Consider the following 5,573-nt stretch of genomic DNA (forward strand, 5'->3'; position numbering starts at 1 on the left):
AATAAACCCTCACATAAATGGTCAAACAATTTTTGACAACAGGTGCTGAGGCCATGCAATGGGGAAAGAATAGTTTCAACAAAAGATGTTGGAATATATGATAAGATTAATATCCAGAATTTATGAAGAGTGCCTACAATTCGATGACAAAAATCCCAAAATCACCTGTTTAAAAAATAGGCAAAGGACTTAAATAGACATTTCTCCAAAGAAGATATCTAAATGGCCAATAAGCACATAAAAGCAAGATGCTCAACATTAATAGTCATCAGGGAAATGCAAATCCAAACCACAGTGAGATACCCCTTCATAAATATTAAAATGCCTATCCAACCCCTGGTTACAAATCAATGTGTGATTTTTCAGGCCTGACCTGACAGGGCTCCTGGGGAGTGAGAGTGGGGAAGCTGTCCTCCCCACACCAGCCTTAGGGTAAAATCAGTGCATCACAATCTCTGAAGAGAGTTACAGTCAAGGTCTCAGGCTCTCCCAGCTAGTCATGCCCTTCACATATTTACATTCTTAGCCTTGGTGCCTTGATTACTATGTCTCTTCACCTGAGGACTTCCTTCGAGGTCTTCTTCAAGCACCTCTGCCAAGACCTCCTTATGGAAGAAGATGGAGGAAATTCTGAAGTCACTTCTATCTACTCTGACTCAGTACCGTTCCACTCTGAGCCCTCTCCTTGCCCTACCTGCAACCCCTGAGTCCATAAAACTATTGGGGCCTTTTATTTGGGGTCTCTCAACACTGAGAAGTAGCCCACGTCTGCTCTGATACACCTGATCTTCCACTTGTGAACTGTTCCATGGGGGAACAGAGGAAAGTGGCACTTTTCCTGGTTTTAATGTCTTCTACTACCACAGTAAGTGATTAATCAATTTGTTTTTCTATTTTTGGTTTGTTGTTTTAATGGGCTACTGTGACATGTAACAGTTCAGCCCTCTCTCTCCCTTTCTCCAAGCTCAGCATAGCTCCTGAGATCTATCAGAAAAAAAGAAAGGAAGGCAGGAAGATGATAAGTGTTGGCAAGGATATGGAGAAACTGGATTCCTTTTGCATTGCTGGGGGACATGTAAAATGGAACAGGTACTATGGAAAATGGTACAACAATTCTTAAAATAATTAAACATAGAATTATATGATCCAATAATTCCACTTCTAGGTATATACCCCAAAGAAGTGAAAGAGGAATTCTCATGTTTATATAATATAGTATCATTATTCACAATAGCCAAAAGGTAGAAACAACTCTGGTGTTCCTCAACGGTTGAATGGATATGCAAATGTGTTGTTATATACATAGAATGAATTATTGTTCAACTTGAAAAATGAATAGAAAATTTTGACAGGTTACAACATGAATCAATCTTGAAGACATTATATAAAGTGAAAGAAACCATTAAAAAATATTGTACAATTTCTATACTATGAATTTCCCAGGGTAGCTAAATTCACATAGACAAAAAGTAGAATAGTAGTAACAAGGGAGTGAGGGTGAGGGAAATAGATAGTTATTATTTAATTGGCACAGAATTAATTTCAGTTTGTGGTGAGAAAAATGTTCTGGATATAAATAGTGGTGATGGTTGCACAATAATATGAATATAGTTAATGTCACTTAAAAATAATTACAATGGTAAACTTTATGCCATACATATTTTACTATAATAACAAATAACATATGGCAAAAAGAATACAATACTGAGGGATAAACTTAACCATGTAGAGGAAAGAATTGTACACTGAAAACAACATAATATTGCTGAAAGAAATTAAACAACATATAAATAAATGGAAAAGTATCCTGTGTTCATGTGTATTTTACCACAGTTAAAAAATACTCAACATAATGAAAGACTTAATAAGATTAAACCCATCAGGATACAATAATATATGGTATGGTAAAAAGACAACACCAAAATCTTACTGGCTTAAAAACAGCGGTTTGTTTCTGCCTCATGTTACATCCCCTATATGTCAGCTGTTTTGCTCCACAGGTCTTCACTCAGACACAGTCTGACCGAATCTCCACTATCTGGAAGGTTGTCATTTACTTTAACTGACATAGGGAGTTGTGAGGAAGAACAAGACAAACATTTTTAAGACCTCTGCTTGGAAATAATACTCATAACTTCTGCTCACATTTTATTGCCTGCTCAAGGCAACTCTAATGGCTGCATCTATTTTCAAAGGGGAAGGGAAGTCCAACTTTCAATTACACCTTGAAAGGGAGAAGAATTAGAAATACTAGTGAATAATTATGTCTTCGACAAAAATAAAATGAAATTATCCTCACGTTTGCCATAGTTACCACACTGTTGTTGTTACTAAGCATTTCACACAAATAATCTCACTTGAACCTAAGAATAACACATTACTTTTGCTGTGCATACAAAAACACTGCAGCTAATAAAAGTTAAAATGTCTGTTCAAAATTACAATAGGAATGATAATATAAGACCTTCTAAAGAATACTGGCAGGAAACATAGGAGAGATATTAAGAAACCAAGGGGCATGTCGGACGTTTTCGCATCATGCCACATACATAGCCATTCATTCATAAAGATGGGCCATATGGTCCAAACCAAGAGAGAGTAAAATGGGCTGTTCGTTCCTGGTGGGATGAGGTAGACTGATGCTAGAAGCACAGAAAATGTTCTCAAAGCGCAGTTAGGGAGCAAAGCACATACTCTCTACTAATTATACACTACCTTCTACATGTTAATTTTGAGAAAATGCCACTACTGACTGAAAATTGTACTGAAAAGGCTTCTGGAACCAGAAATCCAGTTAAGATAAGGACAGTTAAGGCTGCTGTACCTCAGGGCAACATCACCAAAGGGAATTAGTACCAGAAATTGGCATTTTTTCTGAAATATCAAAATTTATATTTTAATATAAAATATTAAATTATTTTTAATAATTTTAATTTAATTCGATATTTAATAATTTAATATTTAATAATCGCCCGGCGGCGGCGGGGACCTCGGCGCGGGCGAGAGCCCAGGGGCCGGGGGCTCCCTCCCCCGCTGCCTGGCGGCGGTTTGCCGAGCCTGCTGAGCCCGCGCCCAGCCCCTCGCCTCAGCCGCCGCCTCGACGCTTCCCCTAGTCTGAGCGACTGCTTGTCCGCCCGCCTGCGCGGCTCCAGCGAGGCCCGCGGGGAGCGCGGCACGGTCCGTCGGCCCGCGGCGGGGGGCAGCCTCCTGGCATCTTCGCGGCGCCCAAGAACGACCAGGAAGTGGAGCGGCCCCGCGAGTACAAGGCGGGCTACCTGGTCTTCGCCAAGATGAAGGGCTACCCGCACTGGCCCGCCCGCATCGATGAACTCCCAGAGGGAGCTGTGAAGCCTCCAGCCAATAAGTACCCTATCTTCTTTTTTGGCACCCACGAAACTGCTTTTCTAGGTCCCAGAGGCCTTAAAAGGTCTGACCTTAAAAGGAATACAAAGACAAGTTTGGAAAATCAAACAAACGGAAGGGATTTAATGAAGGATTGTGGGAAATGGAAAATAACCCAGGAGTAACGTTTAGTGGATACCAGGCAATTCAGCAACAGAGCTCTTCAGAAACCGAAGGAGAAGGCGGAAATACCGCTGATGCAAGCAGTGAGGAAGGAGACAGAGTAGAGGAAGATGGAAGAGGCAAAAGAAAGAGCGAAAAAGCAGGCTCCAAGAGGAACAAGTCATACACTTCAAAGAAATCCTCTAAACAGTCCCAGAAATCTCCAGGAGATGAAGATGACAAGGACTGCAAAGAAGAAGAAAATAAAAGCAGCTCTGAGGGTGGAGATGCCGGCAATGACACAAGAAACACAACTTCAGACTTGCAAAAAACCAGTGAAGGGATACCATAATGAATGCTACATACTAAGAAAATCACAAGAAGGTTATACGTTTGGTTTTCCAATATTCTCGAATTTGATATGAACCAACACATAGTCCTTGTTGTCATTGACAGAACCCCAGTTTGTATATACATTATTCATATTCCTCTCTGATATGTTTGGGGGGGGGAAATTTTAGCCTTTTTTAAGGTTATTGACTTAATTTCATGTTATTTGGTTGCATGAAGTTGCCCTTAACCACTAAGGATTATCAAGATTTTTGCATAAGCTCATACAAATCTAGGATCCTTTATCAAGGCAGTTATGTTCATCATTCTCCTGCCTTTTACTCCATCATCACCAAACACTCAGTTAAATATGAATTAGCATTTTTTAAAAGGACCACTCAACATAATGCTTAAGGGATTTCTTCTCTGTGACAGAACCCAGGAACCAATTCCTAGATACATAATGTTGGCATATTGAAGGTGAACTTAAAATTCTCTTTCAGTTTTGAGGCCATGTGTAAAGTTGAATCATACTGTAAAATACCTATTCCGTATTAAAAATAGCTAGTTGACAACTTAAACTTCTCAAAACTCATGTTGTTACCTACACAAACTCAGTTTCCATATGTGAAGTTAAGTGAGTCTTTTGTGTTACTCCAAGATAAAGGCAATGATTTATTTTCTCCCAATGCCAATACAATTTAAGCTAATCACTCAAGCTGGATACTTTACATTTTAAAGTTGGACTCAGCAGTAGCCCTATGGGAAGTAAGACAAAGCATTGACTTTTAAACATAGACTTTTAAACGATCTGTTGTTTTCTTTTGGAACTAGAATTAGAATCGTTAATACTCATCCACAAACCATTATTATGTGTACATTATTGTTGCAATTGTGATCATAGAAAATTTTATTTATTTTTATGCCAACTTATATTGTGAGAACACATTTATTCAGTTTAGGTTTTATCAATCCTGTTATGCTTGTCCTTGGAACATCTTTCACGTATTCGAGGTTTGTAGTTGAAAAGTTTACTGTAAAAAAAAAATTAAAAAGTACTGTTTTTACAGAATAAAAATAATGTGAAAAAAAATTATGATATGCTTCAGTGTTTCCCACTCACAATCCTAAAAATGTTTTTTTTTAAATTTATTTCCATATGTAATATTCAACATTACATCTATTTGTGTCTATGTCAGTTCTGTCTTTTTATAAAGTTCCAGCTCTCCTGAAGAAGGAATTCATAGGGCCTGGACTCCATCTTAGGCCTGTTCATGCTGATCATGCTTGGCCACCTCTCCAGTGAACTCTGAACTCTGTTTAGTGCCTATGGAAATGACAACAGAAGGATAAGACCCCCTCCAGACAGGGGGACCTTGAAGATCATATCCAGGTTACTCATCACCTAAGAGAACACATACACTAATCACCCCTTCCTCCAGATAGGCCATACATTTTTCTGTACCTATTGGATTGTAACCTCGGGCTTATTGATTATTGGCTAATTGTTTAACTGTCTGAGCACATGGCACATGAGTGATGGGGTTATTGGTATTGTATTTACCCTTCCTTTGTTTATGTAAGTCTCAAGGAATTTGGGGTGGTGGGTTCAGACATGTACACATGGGGTATAAAAGATTTTCACAAATGCTGGTCGGGGTCCTTGGCTAAGAGGAGACTCTGCTTTGGGCCCGCCGGTCTAATAAACTGCACTCTACTATCTGCATTGTCCTTCTGAG

The 5,573-nt window shown here is 39.1% G+C and overlaps 1 pseudogene; it reads left to right on the forward strand.

Annotated features, from left to right (window-relative positions):
* Nucleotides 1-545: 545 nt before the first annotated feature.
* Nucleotides 546-3,937, forward strand: LOC136154550 (hepatoma-derived growth factor-related protein 3 pseudogene; annotated as a pseudogene).
* The last annotated feature ends 1,636 nt before the right edge of the window (nucleotides 3,938-5,573 follow it).

The sequence above is a fragment of the Muntiacus reevesi genome, chromosome X (assembly GCF_963930625.1).
Source record: "Muntiacus reevesi chromosome X, mMunRee1.1, whole genome shotgun sequence".
In the NCBI taxonomy this organism is placed as follows: domain Eukaryota; kingdom Metazoa; phylum Chordata; class Mammalia; order Artiodactyla; family Cervidae; genus Muntiacus; species Muntiacus reevesi.